Raw genomic sequence first — 16,374 nt, 5'->3', positions numbered from 1 at the left:
AAGAAGAAAACCATCAGCTGCGTTGCCATCTACTTTTAAAAGAACGTTATAAAGCAATAGCATCATTATGGACATTGGCGATTATAATCTCAACATCCACCCAAATGCTTACACAATCTCTGCAAATTTCCAACTATGACAACCTTCCTGGTGAGTCAGGGCAATGAAATGCAGCAGCCTATTTTTGAGACAGTCTGTTTTTCGTTTTCCTACAGAAAAGAGCAAAACCGAGGTACCATAAGGAAACACAGTTGTCTTTCCAGGTGGATGCCAAGTTATAGAATAAGTACACAAACAGCTCAGGCACTTCTAAAGTATTCCTCTCTCTGAGTGGACGCTTCAGCAGCTCCAGAGCAGCAGGGACCCTGGATAGTACTGCGGGTGTGATCACCTACCATTCTCATGATAATAACCAGCATTCAGTATCTCTGCATAAAAACAATCCTGTCATCTAAGACGTGTCTGGAAAGAAAGACTTAAGAGATTAAGAACCAGATGCTAGTGACATCAAAAGAACTACAGAGAGTGTTTTGTGAATTATTTTGTATAATAAAAGAGCTTCACAAAACAAAACAAAACAAAACAAAACAAAACCACCAACAACCAAACACAACTGCCCATATAACTATTTATTGATAAAACTCCAAAAATAGCAAAACTGCAGTTGAAAAACAGCACTGATGTAGATACAGCATGTAGTACATTCAGGGTACAATTTATCAAAAAAATTACAACCAGGCTAATATTGAAGAGCATGTTGAAAGGTTAAACAGAATGCCATTAGAAAGCAGAGGTATCTGTGAGAGACATATAGGGTCTGTGCAACATGTTATAAATGCAAAGGCAAATTTCAGGTTAATAAATGACAATTTATTAATAACAGAATATCGAGCACCTGAAAAAGAGAAAAACCACAATAATAGGAAATTGTCAGCGCGCGCTGGGTGGATAGAGGTCCGCACCGATGTGCCAGACGCCCTAGTCCACGCCAGTGCAGCTCTCAGTCCACCGTTTTATAGGAATTTTCTGCCCTTAGGCAGTCCAGGTGTCCAAGGTGAGTTGAATAGTCCGGATTTCTTTTCGATGGCCCTCCCAGACCTCGTCAAGTCTAGTTGTCTCATTCCGGGAAGGCTCCTTTCTTATGTCAATTCCAAGAGTCTGTCTTATGTTGATTTCATTCCGCTTGTGGCACCAGAAGGTTGAGGAAGGAATTTCTCCTTGCCTTGGCGAGGAAGTGATTCTTATCAGGGTTGGCCAGTGTCTTTTGTCTAAGTTGATGACCTTCGTCCTGTCTTTGCAACTGAGATTAGCAGGCTGAGAGAGAACGGTTACCCTTCTATTGGATTTTACAATTTTACTTTAGCTTTGTTTCATTATACATCGAATTATTATTTTATACACGAATTTTTACCCTATTTTTATCACAGTCCCCCACCTAATAATTCATCAAATTAAAAATTCGCTTTTCTCCCTTTATTGACCTCAATTTTAGTTTAAAAAGTCACATTCTTCCCAGTCCTCCTGGGAGGATTCATCACCTTGTTGGAGCTTCCGCTCCTCTTCGAATTCCCTTAGGGCCTCTGCAGCCCTTCTTTTACCTTTTTCTTCCTCAAGTTTCATTATTTTGGACACAGTTTTCCCTTGTGCTGCCTCTGGATCCATGGGAAGGGATGCTATTTGCATCCCTTGGACGACTGAATGTATCAGTCGAATGAAACAAGGGATCAGACACGGGAGGAAGACAATGCCTGCAATGGAGCATGTTATAAAGAATATTACCTTCTTCCACCATTCCCCCTGTCCGAACAGCTGGTCCCACCATGAAGCCTGAAGAATTGAATTCCACTTCTGGACTGGCACATGTGCCACCTTTTTTATTTCCTGTGCTAACCCTTTGATAGTCTCCCCATAGTCATCGATTTCGATGCAGCATTCTGATTCATTGAATCTGCCGCAGACCCCTCCTTCCTCTGCTAGCAGGTAGTCCAGGGCAAGCCGATTTTGATACACAAAAGCCCTCATTTGTGAATGCTGCTTTGCCAGGAGTTCCAAGGCCTCTGAGGTGTGGTTAGAAACCACTTCTACCACTGCTTGCAACCGAATCAACCTATTCAGGAGGTAAATGGGTGTTCGATATCCCCAACTGCCATCGTTAGCCCAGGTGGCTGGCCCATAATACTCAATGATTCTTTCAGCGGGCCACTCCTCCTCCCCCCATTTCTGGTTGCCTCCGGCTATGGGTAGCACCCGTTTTATCTCCCTTCTCTGTCGGTTTAATGTTTCGAACAGAGGAGCTCCTAACAAACTGCTTTCGGCTCTGGGCAAGGTGAAAAAGAAGGGTCTTATCATTCCTAGGGTACAGGACCCCTTCCATTTCCGGGGAAGTTCGCTATAGGCCTTCTTTCCACAAATCCAATATATCCCATCTGGAGCTTTCCAGCCTATATTGGTTCTACCCGGCTCGTCCCAGTACTCTCTCAGTCCCGCTAGTGCCTGAAATGGATTAGCCCCGGGACTTTTGTGCCAACAAAGTCCCATAGTCTCAAACCACTCACAATCTTTTTCTCGAATTTGGCTCCAATATCCGGAGGGTGGTTCAGGTTGCCAGACCCGTGTTTTGTCATTCACCGTTAGGGTATTTATGCAAGGAGTATAACCCACCAGGTCGGTGAACTCCTTCCCCTCCCGGCTGATGCAGATAGTTCCTACTATCCTTTTTTCCAAAATCCATCCCTCCGGTCTCTTTACTATTTTTGACAATTTAGAGCTTTCCCATTTTAGAAGTTGTTCCGGGGCTAATCCTTCTCCTTTCCAGGGCCACCTTTCGGCTGACTTTAATCCCCCACAAATCCAGCAATCCGTCAGCCCCAATTCAGTGGCTATCTCCTGCATTAGTTCTACAAAGAGGTTTTGGTTAGGGGCCGGAAATCCCCCATCCCCGTATTGCCTTTCCAATTGCTCGTACTGTTCACTGAGCGATTTCAACCTTTCCTGCTCAATTCTCCTCTTTCTGGCCTCAGCTTCCTTTTTCCTGAGTTCCAATGTTACCTGTTTCATTTTACTTTCAGGGTCCATCCCTTCCTCGTCCCTTGAAAAAACAAAAAACTTGGTCAAACTGCAAACACACACGCTTATCTCCCGGAGGTAATAACTCGAAAATGATGGGTTCTGAGTCCAAGAAACCCGTTTCCTCATGTTTTAGATTCCTCCCTTCCCAATACAATTTTCCACCCATATTACATATTTTTAGTTTCGCTTTGTCGTAGCACAGGGGGTTCACCTTATAGTAGGCAAGGAAGGTAGATTGCCTTTTTCCTCCCATCCATACAGTTTTGTTACATTGTTGACATGTTGGTACCGGGTAAGGAGTTTCGAGTTCCCGCCTTCGTCTAACGAGTGAGTGAGCAGGATCTCTGAACAGCTCGCCCTTAGGACTTGTCCCTGAGCGTTGGCACCGGACCCTTCCTTCTAATTCACAAAGGTGAAATCGAGTGCCATTAGCCCAACAATCACCCAACTGCCTTTTTAGAGGACAATCCATTATCGGCCCGGTTTCTGGTGCTGTTAAGCACCATTCACACTTCGCGGGAGGATTCTCCCCCAGGAGCGCCCCTGGAAGGGCCCCCTTGGCCCAGCACACAGCTAGGCTCAGGACCGTCAGGATTCCCCACCGAAAAACCCCTCTGCCTTGCCCATCGCCCGTATGGGAACATACGGCAGGGTAAACCATCTTCTCGACAGCAAGGGTTTGCTTCAGGGGCCCGTGTGGTCCTGATGGCAAACCTTCTCTTATAGGTTGCCCACCGGGATAATTTGATTGTATCTCCTCGGCAAGGTACCTTGATGGTCCTCCGGCACTCAGTTGCTAAGGGTTCTGCTTTAGCGTCCAATTTTCCCTTTATTCCCTTTTTGAAAATCTGATACCACTCAGGAGAATCTAATTCAAAAAGTCCGGCCCGAGTGGCAAGTACTAAGAGGCGGTCTGTGTTAACCTGCTCCTCGATTAGACAGTTAGTGCACAAACCTTTAGGTCGACTCCCTCTCCAACAATGGGTGACCCAAACCTGTTTACAGTACACGCATTCAAAGTGAATGAAAGGAAAGCACTCACAACCTGGGGTATTACAACTTATCTGGTCGGTCATCTAGGTTGACGCCTGAGTTTGATTTTGAGCTCTCCAGGAGGGGTGGTGACCTTCCAGTCCGAGGCTTTTGAGTCCTCGATCTTTTTCACCCTTGATGAATGAGTCCAACCCTTCTCAGCGGTTCGAACTGCGGTGTCAGTTGTGAGTAGTACCAGGAACGGTCCTTCCCACTGCGGGGCGAGAGGAATCTCTTTCCAAGTCCTGATTAACACTTTATCTCCGGGCCGAATGTGATGAATCGCAAATCCGAGAGGGGCACTTTGGGGGATGAGTCCACGCCTTCTGAGCTCCTGTAAATTTTTGTTTACAGTGATGAGATAAGGTTGTAACTGCACATCCTCGACTCGGGGATGTCCCACAGGCATTCCGTGTTTGTATGGCATCCCATACAACATTTCAAAGGGGGACAGTCCCGTATCAGAATGAGGCATGGTTCTTATGTTCAACAAAGCAAGGGGAAGGCATTTTACCCAACACATCTTAGTTTCCAGCATGAGTTTTGCCAACTGAGTTTTTAAGGTCTGATTCATTCTTTCTACTTGCCCTGAACTTTGAGGGTGCCAGGGGGTGTGATATTGCCATCTGATTCCCAAGGCCTCGGTTAATTGTTTTATGATTTTCGAGGTAAAATGAGTCCCTTGATCTGAATCTATGCAATCCACGATTCCGTACCTGGGGACTATTTCCTCTAATAATACTTTGGAAACCGTTTGAGCCGTGGCTTTTGCCCTTGGGTACGCCTCTACCCAATGTGTCAATTTGTCCACAATAACCAATAAGTTCCTATACCTCCCGACCTTTGGTAATTCAGTGAAATCCACCTGGATCCTTTCAAACGGCCGGTATGAAAGAGGACGACCTCCCCAAGCCGCTTGTCTGGATCTGGATCGATTCACTTTCTGGCAAGTCACGCACCCCTGTACCTCTTGTTTTGCCAACTCAAAGATCCCCTTGCACCCAAAGAATTTCAGAAACTGGTCAGCCAATGCCCGTGTTCCCCAGTGGGTCTGTTCGTGCAGGCGTCTCAGGATCCCTCTGGCCACCCCTTTCGGGACCAATTCCCTTCCATCCGGTAATTTCCATTTTCCCATCTCCAATGCCCCTCCCATCTCCTTAAATCCTTCAATGTCCCTTTCAGAGGGACATATTTGGATTCCGGAGTTTTCCTCCCCAATCACCTCGGGGATTCTTACTGTGAGTAATGCTGCCCTTTTTGCCTCTTGGTCAGCCAGGTTATTCCCACGCGTCTGAAATTGCAATCCGATCTGATGCCCTTTCACATGCACCACCGCAATCTCTTTTGGTTCCCTGATTGCCTCCAAGATTTGTCGAATCATTTCGCCGTGGACCAAACCTTTCCCTTTTGTGTTTATCAAGCCCCTTTCTTCCCAAATTTTCCCAAAAGTGTGAACCACCCCAAACGCATACCGAGAATCAGTGAATATGGTCCCCTTCTTTCCCTTTAACCCTTTGAGAGCTCTCAGCAGAGCATAAAGCTCACAAGCCTGGGCCGACCATTCGGGTCTTAGGGGACCCGATTCCACCACTCTTCCTGTTCTGCCATCCACCACTGCGTATCCTGATTTTCTTTTCCCCTCGACTACTCTTGCCGACCCATCCACAAACCATTTCTCTCCCCCCTCCAATTCCTGATCCTCCAAATCTGATCTTACTTTTGTCTGAAGTTCCACGATCTCAGCACAATCATGCAATAGTTCCTCAGAAAGGTCTCCAAACATGAACTGTGCAGGGTTTTGTGCCGAGGTGGTTTTCAACTCCAATCCCGGGGAGCTGATCAGAATGGCTTCATATTTCAGAAGCCTGGAATCGGTCAGCCACTTTTCCGCTTTTTGTTGCAGAATGTTTCTCACATTGTGAGGGGTGTAAACTACCAGAGAGGCTCCGAAGGTAATCTTTCTCGCCTCTTCCACCAGGAGTGCCACTGCAACTATAGCCTGCAAACACGTAGGCCAACCTCGACTCACAGGATCCAGGATTTTTGATAAAAATCCTATGGGTTTCTTTTTGTTGGCCCATTCCTGAGTCAGGACTCCCTGTGCAGTTTGCCCACTAACATCTACAAACAACTGGAATTCTTTATTCACATCTGGAAGGGTCAGTACTGGGGCTGTCATGAGAACCTCTTTTAGTTTTTGAAAATCTAATTCATCCTGTTCGGTCCACTTCACCCTGTCGGTGTTTAATCTTTCATACAGAAATTTTACCTTTTCACTGAAACCCTCAATCCACTGCCTGCAGTATCCCAGGAGCCCTAATAATTGGCGTATTTGCCTTTTAGTTTTTGGCGCGGGCAACGCTATAATTCCCGCGACTCTCTCAGGGTCCAATTTCTTTTTCCCTTGGGACAGCCAATGCCCCAGGTACTTCACTTCGGGCTCCGTGAACTGCAGTTTGGATTTTGAAACTTTCAGACCCTTAGCTCCAATAAAGTTTAACAATTCCACTGTACATTCCCTCACCCGCTCCTCTGAAGATCCTGCTATTAGCAGATCATCCACATACTGCAACAATTTCGTCCCTGCCTTTGGGGTAAACTGAGTCAAGAGGTGCTCCAGGGCCTGCCCGAATAGATTAGGGGATTCTACAAATCCTTGCGGAAGCACTGTCCATCTCAACTGCTGTTTTCTGTTGGTATCGGGGTCCTCCCACTGAAAAGCAAAGTAATCCCTGCTTTTCTCATCCAAAGGGCAAGTCCAAAATGCATCCTTCAGGTCAATCACACTATACCACACATCCTCAGGCGTGAGCCGATTCAACAAAGTATACGGATTGGCCACTACCGGAAACCTAGTCCTGGTTCGGGCATTCACTGCCCTCAAATCCTGAACTAACCGATAGCTTCCATCTGCCTTCTTTACAGCCAGTATAGGGGTGTTATGGGGGGACATGCATGGCTCTATTGTTCCTCCCCTCAAGAGGTCATCGATAACCTGCTTCAATCCCTTTCTCCCTTCCAGGGGAATGGGATACTGTTTGACCCGTATAGGGTCCTCGGGGTTCTCGATTATAATATGAATAGGGTCTATTTCTAGCTTCCCCACCTCCCCTTTAGAGTGCCATACCTCTGGATTGATGTCTGCCTCATCCTTCTCAGTGAGTTTAAACATTTTCACCACAAGATCGGAACTTCTTACAACTATGCTAATTCCAAGGGCGATAATCATATCTCTCCCTAGCAAGTTGTAATCAGCTTCCTCTACCAACAACAAATTCCCTAGGCAGACTTTATTTTCTGATTCAATTTCCACGCTTTCTATCACAGGTACTCTAAAGGGATCCCCTTTTGCACCCACCACCACAACTTTCTCCTTACCGACCGTGCACCCTATTGGTAGATTTTGTAAAGTGCTCCTTTCTGCCCCGGTATCCACCAGAAAAACGGTTTCTTGACGCTGGGGACCTACTTTCAGTTTTACCAGGGGCTCGTTAGATGTCCTGGTCCCCAAGGTGAAGAGCCCCTGACACCCCTAATCTTCCTGAAATACTTTTTCATCTTTCATTCTCTTTTTGCAGTCCCTCCGAAGGTGTCCTACCCTTTTGCAATAGTAGCACTCGGGCAGTTCCCTTCTCGTGTCTGGGGCTGCTTTTCGGGGGCCTTGAGACTTTCGGGGTAAGGTTTTATACTTCCCCGAAGCCTGTTCCTGTCTCTGGACCTCCTTCACCGCAGCTACCAAAACCTTAGCTTGTACTTTCTGCTTTTCATCCTCCCTCCTCATGTATATTTTCTGGGCTTCCCGCAACAATTCCTGCAAGCTTTTGTCCTGCCAACCCTCTATCTTTTCCAATTTTTTCCGAATGTCCTCCCATGACCTTGCCACAAACTGAGTTTTGAGCAGAACTTCCCCCACAGGGGAATTAGGGTCCGTCCCAGAATATATCTGTAGACTTCGCCTTAATCGCTCAATCCATTCAGTGGGGGATTCATCTTTCCCCTGACATTCATTGAAAACCTTGCTAATGTTCTGACCCCTTGGGACAGCTTCCTGGATGCCCTGAATTATGATGTTCCTTAGATCTACCATGCTCCTTCTCCCATCCTCTGTTTGTGCATTCCAGTTTGGGCTAGAGCTGGGCCACTTTTGATCCCCAGGTGTCCCCTGTGGGTTCCTCCGGTCCCAGTCTCTGATACCCGCCTGTTTTATCATCTCTCTTTCCTCACTGTTGAATAAAGACCTCAGGATTGCCATCAGGTCCTCATATGTATAAATGCTGCTCCCTAGGAACTCATCCAACCTGTCCGCCACACCAAAAGGATCATCCAACAATCGCCCCATTTCCTTTTTGAACGCTCTTACGTCTCCCGTGTTGAGAGGCACATTCACAAACCCAATGACCCCTGGGGCAGTTGGTACTTCCCTTAATGGAAGTAAACTGTGTCCCACATTCTCATTCTCTCCCCATTCATCACTCATCCTCCTTGCTTTCAATCGGGTTCTGCTTGCAGGGGGAGAACTGGTAGCAGTGGGTTGTCTCCCTTTCCCGGACTGCGGGGGCGGGACTCCCGCCTGTGCAGCAGAGGGGGGTCTTTCCTCCGCTCGGAGCAACCCTGGTGGCGGCGGAAAAGGTGACCGAGAGTGCCCCCAAGCTGGCGCAGACGGGATCTCAGAGGGGGCTCCCGCGGTCATGGCATCTATCGGCGGGGGCGCCGCCGACGGAACCAGGCCAGACGGGAGAGGCAGGAGCGGGGGTGGCAGTGAGGGAGCTGCCAGTGGGGACAATGGAGGGGAGGCGTGACTCCCCACCTGAGATGCCTGTGCCCCCAAAAGCTGGTTTGGAGGATCGGAGGGGGCTGTGGGCACCACTTGCTCTGGAGAGGGTGGGGAATTCAGCCCAATGTAGGGAGGTGGGAGGTGATCTAGGGGCTCCCAGGGCTCGGTCCCGGTTCCGGGCCGCCCTTTCTGTTTTATCGGGAACAAACCAGCTCGGGTGTTTAGCCAAAGCCGGGCGTATTCCTTCTCCTCGGGGTCCGAGGGGCTCTTGTTTTTCACATAGCGATTTAACTTACTACATGTCCAGCTTTCAAATGATCCCATTACCGGCCATGTGAGGTGTTCCCCCAATTTCTCTCCACCCCACACATCCATGCAATAGTAAATCATTCTTTCCTTAGATTTCTCTTTCCTCTGTGGACAATCTCCCCAATGCTCCAACATCCACCCCAAGGGACTATTTCGAGGGATTTTCATGGTTCCCTTTCCCTTACCAGTGGGGGGTCTTTCTGGGGTTTTTTTCTGGGGCTTACTCTTTTTCTGTCCCATGTTTCGCGAATTTCCTTACCAAATCTTCGAAATTCCCTGCAAGTCGACTTTTCTGCCTGTGCGTTGTGTCTTTGGTTGTTTCTCAGGGGATGGGGCTTTTCGATCACTCCCCCTCCAGCGAGCTGTGCCGAGGGTTCCTGATCGGTTCTCTAATCCTTTCGGATTTTCTTTGGACCCTTACCTTGGTCCGCTGGCAAAAAGGGTTTACCGATTCCCGAGCTCAACAGGACGTACCCTTCCCCTTTTTGCCCACTCCGTGATCGGTCCCCGAGACTTCCCTCGTCCCGGTTTTGACGAGCAATGCAAGAGAGTTTCACACGAAATCGCTTCCTTCGCGGCCGACCGCTCCCCTCGCGGGAAAAGACGGAACTGCGACCTTGAAGTCCACACTCGCTTCGTGATCAGATCACGTCTCACACACTCGCCCGATCACCCGCTCAACCAGCAGTACTTACAGCTCCTTTTCCTGCGTGGATGTCTTCGTGCACTTAGACGTTTTACGAGCAATTGCAAGCCGCGGCTTTTCCGAAGGCCCTTTGCCTTCCAGAGCTCTCTTTGCCCCCGGATCCGTTCTTTCCCCTGTCCTATTTTTGTGGTTTTCTCGCTCCTAAATTTGGTTCGGAGGTTCGGGTGGAGCCGCGGGGGTCTCCTCACTCACCAGGCCGCCGAAATCAGCGGGGGTACCCTCCTGGATCGCAGGTCCCCGCAGCTTCCTCCGAATCCGAGTCACGGCACCAAATCTGTTATAAATGCAAAGGCAAATTTCAGGTTAATAAATGACAATTTATTAATAACAGAATATCGAGCACCTGAAAAAGAGAAAAACCACAATAATAGGAAATTGTCAGCGCGCGCTGGGTGGATAGAGGTCCGCACCGATGTGCCAGACGCCCTAGTCCACGCCAGTGCAGCTCTCAGTCCACCGTTTTATAGGAATTTTCTGCCCTTAGGCAGTCCAGGTGTCCAAGGTGAGTTGAATAGTCCGGATTTCTTTTCGATGGCCCTCCCAGACCTCGTCAAGTCTAGTTGTCTCATTCCGGGAAGGCTCCTTTCTTATGTCAATTCCAAGAGTCTGTCTTATGTTGATTTCATTCCGCTTGTGGCACCAGAAGGTTGAGGAAGGAATTTCTCCTTGCCTTGGCGAGGAAGTGATTCTTATCAGGGTTGGCCAGTGTCTTTTGTCTAAGTTGATGACCTTCGTCCTGTCTTTGCAACTGAGATTAGCAGGCTGAGAGAGAACGGTTACCCTTCTATTGGATTTTACAATTTTACTTTAGCTTTGTTTCATTATACATCGAATTATTATTTTATACACGAATTTTTACCCTATTTTTATCACACAACATTTTGTCTCTAAGGAAAGTGTCTTGGGAAAAAAGTTCTTTTGTTTTATACTGATAAGCTTCATCCTTTAAAAACAGAAGGTGAAATTTTTACAGAATGTCTAATGTTGTTGAAGAAATATGCACAAGCTTTAGGCACGAAACCTGCCTTCAGATCTGAAACAGAAACCGCAAATTTCAGACATTCTGTCTAACCTAAGACCATTATGACTCCAATCCTATCACAACTCAACCACCATATCATGAAGTCAGGTGGATGAGAAAATCTTCTGGGTGTGTCTTCTGATTATATTCTGTGGGCATAGTTTTTAACTTCTCTGGCTGAAACAGCAATATCAGTAAGGGGGACTTGGTCTTGGGCTTTGTCCCCCAAGGAAAAAGCAAATTGCTTTAATGATTCCAGCCAGTCGGTGGACATTTCACTTAACAAGCCTCCCTAAAATGTCCTGTCTGAAGGTAGGCAGTCCAATAAATAACCATGTTAATATTCAGGCACTCACTCTACTTCAGCCTGGGATTGCTTGTCAGTCAAAAAGTGTTTGGCAATGTTATTCCCTTAATGTATGGTAACGTCTTTTAAGATACTGATTCTAAGCTCATTAAAAAAAACATGGGAGGATCTCCCTAACCCAGCTGATTCCAGTGGATATAGGACAAAACTCATTTCCCTACACATATTTCTCAGTTAGCAACACACTGTCTGCATTAATAAAAGGCCACCCACCTCCAGGAAGCCATCTCCACAGAGAATTGAAAGACAATCCTTTCTGGAGCTAAGCAGATGTCTTGCCTCCTTCTTCTTTCCTCCAAATAAGACCTCCATGCACCCGTGAAGCAACCAGGAGAAGCAATATATGATGTATTTCAAGATTAAAATAGGACCTTCAAGCAAAATCTGTAATTAATGTAAGACCACTGTGATATTAATTGTAAAGTTCTTAGCAATAAGACTTGGAGGAGATAGGCATAGAAACTATTTTTTAAGCTTTTCTTTGAAGGATGCAATTTCTAGAGATGATGGATGTTTACACCTCTGCCACTGTGATTGACAGTTGTAGTGGATCAAATCCAGCAGCCCAGCACTGTCCAGGACAATGTCACTGGCTTAAAAGGAAACATCAGTTTGCCCTGCAACAGGTAGCAGTGGTCAAGTCTGCCAAAAAACTGGTGTTTGCTTGTGACATTTATTAGGTAGAGATTGGCTTTTGTTCACTTGAGGAACACCCTCCTGAAAGTCAAATCCAAGAAAAATTCCAATGCATCCCATCACCACAGTTACAACCACAGCAGTCAATACAAATTTCTGGGCAAAGCAGACATTAAAATATTTGCCAAGTTCCAGTGAAGTTCAGCTCTCTTTTTTGTTTTCACTGTGTGTATACTTCCTTTGCAGTTTTCCCCATTGCTGGTGAAGGACATTTTTTATGAAGTGAAATATTGGAGTAAAACTTAACAATGTAAGGGCCAAAGCAGCTGCAAGACAAGCAGAATCACCTTGTTGAGTTAGTTGCCTGTTAGAGACTTTTAAATGGACAAGTATTTTCCCCAGCAATGGCAGGGCACCCTTAAGTTGCAATGAAATTCAGATCTCTTTGTCAACTGACCTTGGGGCATCATCTTGGGTCATGATTCAGAGCACGGAGAGGCTAGAATAAGAGGAATTACTGGCTTTTTGTAAGGGTTGTTCACACCAGTTCTATTCTCAGACACATGGATTACTCATACTCTTCAGAACATATTGCTGGCATCCTGCTCTGCTGCTCATTAGACACAAGGGTATCAGAATGAAGCCCAGTAGCCAGGCAGGCAGGATGTGGTGAGCAGAAGCAACACAGCACCAGAACAGCACAAACTGCATATAATTTACAAAACACAAGCACGCTCCCTCCATTCACCTGGTAGCACTTTCCCAGCTAAAGTCCAAGCAAGCTGCTTTCAGGAGCACATATATGTTACTTGGGGGTAAAATCCAGCTGAATGGGAATGAACACACACTTAAAATAACCCCCAAAAACATCTTTGCAGAAGACGTGAAGAGGATCCTAGAATAGATTATTATTGGAGAGATAGAGAACTGCCCCACCCAAAAAGAAAAAGGAAACTGGAAAACCAGTTACTCAGATTGTCAATATTGTATTTTTTTAAAATAAAACCCCATAATCATCTCCTGTGTTTGGGATTTTAAAAGAACTTTAACATGATTGTTTGGCTCTTCTGAAACAGTTTCTAATTATATTTGATTATTTAAATAAATTGCTGGTATTTTCTGTAAAGTGTTTCTTTCAAAACCATTATTATTGTCTCTTCTAGGGTAGATCTACTGCCCCAACTCTTATATTCCATCCATCTGGTCTCCAACTGGTCAAATGTCAATATATGGTTAGTCAACAGAAAACGTATTTGCATGATACAATTAATTTGCCCTGGTTTAGACATCCAAAGTGCAATGAGGTGAATCATGCCCTGAAAGTATCCATTGACTGAAAAGCTCCTGGATGTCTGGCTCTGCTACAGACACCTATATTGTACAGTTAGGTGAAACAAATCCCAACAGAGCCTTCTAAATCTTTTGGTTTTGAAGGAAATGCTCGTAAATCTCATGTTTTCTGTGCTCTAATGTTCAGCTTGTATCCTGTTATCTTCTCACCTACATTACAGTCAAAAATGGGAGCCACATTTTTCGTTGTACTTGACCATGTTAATTTCAGTAGAGGTTGTTTTAGGTCAATACCTCCCCTCTTTTCCTAGCTCTTTTCCTAGATTTTTCTAAAACAAAAAACCAAAATGACAACAACAAAAACACAAACAAACAAACAAAAATCCAAACAAACAAACAAAAAAACAGCAATAAAAAGTATTAACCAATTTTTGACAATCATAAGGAACTAAAATCTTGTATGAAAGTATGGAATTTTGAGATAGTTTTCTCTTTTCCTTTTATGCCAAAACAGATGACAAACATATATCCTCTTTAGATATCTGGCATGTGTTCAGAAGACCATTTTAAGTCAACAGATGCTGGAAAAACTCTTTGCTATTTTTCAGCAGTGAAATGAGTTCTATGGAATTTTTCATTCTAGTTTACATGTATAACTCCTACTTGTTCAAATTGCACACTTATTTAATTATGTGCCTAAATGTGTTGAATAGTTTCCAAAATCAACAGCAAGTCAACAGCTTTAAGTGGAAAGTTACATACCTCTTATGTTGTTATGCTTTTCCTGTGTCTCATTCTTTTGACATTTGCATTCAGGGAAAAATCCACTGAAGCCAGTAGAAGCATGGATGTTAAAAAAAATCCAAGGTTGAAAGCAAGGTAGGGTTTGTGCCCAAGGGACAACTGCACTGATAAAACTCAACATACTGAAGAGGAGAGGCAGAAATTCATACTTACAAGTAGAATTTTTCTCAGTCTTCACTACACTGACCTTAGGCTTGGGAAGTGCTATGAGGTGCTTAACTGAAAAGCACTATGGAATTATAAGAAGCAGTTTAGAAACACATTTAAAAGAAAAGCATTTTCTAGAGCTAATTAAATGCTACATTTTTCCCTTTCACCATCCCTTCTCAATTAAAAGGTGTGACTTCAGACACTCTTTCTATTTAGAGGATGTCTAGGTGATTTTACAAGAGAGGGAACAGAGAGAATAAATCACACAGCAGCTGATGAAATAATATTATCTAACCTGCAAAGGCATTTTTCCAAATCACTTTGCACATCTGTCACTCCAGGAGTGTCACATCTGTATAACAAGCTACTCCTTACCTTTGCCTTCTGGTGTGGCTCCCTGTTCTTACCAACCACCCACGCTGGAGTTACAGTTTCAACTGTGCTTTGAAGTTCTTGCAAAGGAGAACACGACTTACCTCCAGCAAAGAGACTCTATAAACCCTGTTGAGAGGTGACTATGGAAAACCGTGTGAACGATGCAAAAACAGTGAAGAATACCTTGGCCTATGTGAGGGGGAAAGTTGGAGTTTACCACTAGTAAATTATTTTATTCTTCATTATATTATAATTAATATATATTAAATTCTTAATTATATTAAGAAAACTTAACCCAGTTAGAAAGGTTACCCAGTTCTGGTAATTTGATACGTCTTCCTTCCACAGTCTAGAAGGCACAAAGGGATATTGTGTCACCGTTCTTCAGAAGAGAAAGTTAACAATGTCTCCCAGAGCAACTGCAGCAGCCGCAGTACATTTTCTCAATCCATTCTGGTACGGTTTCAGATCTGATTTATGAAACATGAGCCATAATTCTATCACAGCTTATCTCTTCCTGGAGATGAGCTAGGATAACATATCCGTATTGACTCTATAACATCTGTCAAAGGCTGATGAGGAACAAATACCATTAAGCTGTCTGTCCAGCCCTGCACAGGAAGAAGAATAACTGTTTGCTACATGTGATTCATCATTTAAAAAAAGAAACCACCAAAAACCCCCACAAAAACGCACTACAAAACAGAACTGTTTTCTGGAGGCTTCATGGTACCTCATTATTCTCTTGTAGTCAGTATTTAATTAGAACAAATAGGGAATGCATATGCATAGTTTGGACTGCAGAAGTTTATGACTGATGACTATCAAATCTGCATTAGTTCCCTTTTGACTGGTCTGAAAATCAAATAATGTTGCAAATGCATCCTGAAAGGCACATTGTTTTCCCCAAAAAACATACAGCTAACCCTAAGAAGAAAGTTTCCTGTCAGTGCAACTGCAAACCATCCTCTTTCAATGACACAAAACACACTTGAAATCACTTTATAAATAACAGCTACTGGTAGAGATTCCATTTGAAAGACAGCACTTCAAACTCAAGCTATTGAAAAGTGAACTGATCTACTGAGAGAGTGCTCTTTCTGCAAATGGTGCCATACAATGGAACTGTTGGCACTACTAGGGAGAGAAATTTTCTTAGAGGACATCAACCTGTGCCGATTAATTTATAGCTAATTAGAAATAAACTAATGGTGAGACACAAACAGAACTAAAAAACAAACAAAAAACCCCCCAACAAAACCAACCAAAAACCGCCCTGTCCTAAACCCTAACAAAATCCAAAAAAAACCCCCTCACCTTCACCCCAAATCCCATTCCTCCCAGCTCAACCTCTTGACTCTTCTACCTCCCTCTCCCCCAAGCACCACAGGGGGATGGAGGAATGGAGTTTGTGGTCAGTCCATATAACAGTTGCTCTCTGCCTGTCCTTCCTCATCACACTGTTCCCCTGCTTCAGAATGGGGTCTTGCACAGTGGATATCTCCCCTAATATGACCCTCCATGGGCTGCAGAAGGACAACCTGCCTCAACACAGCCTCCTCCATGGGCTGTAGAGTCACCTCTGCTCCAGTGTTGGGAGCACCTCCTCCCTCTCTTTCTTCATTGACCTTGGTGCCTGCAGGCCTGCTATTTTGTTGGTTTTTTGCCTCATTCCTCTCCCTCACAATTGCTACACAGCATGTTTTACCCCTTCTTAAACACTTTTCCCTCAAGGTGCCAGCAGCCTCACTGACAGGCTCAGCTTTGGACAGCAGTCGGTCTGTTTCAGAGCCAGATGTATCCAACATGGGGCAAGCTCCATGTCTCTTCTCACAGCCTTC

This window comes from Zosterops lateralis (genome assembly GCF_965231275.1).
Source record: "Zosterops lateralis genome assembly, chromosome: 4".
NCBI lineage: Eukaryota > Metazoa > Chordata > Aves > Passeriformes > Zosteropidae > Zosterops > Zosterops lateralis.
This window is presented reverse-complemented; position numbering follows the sequence as displayed.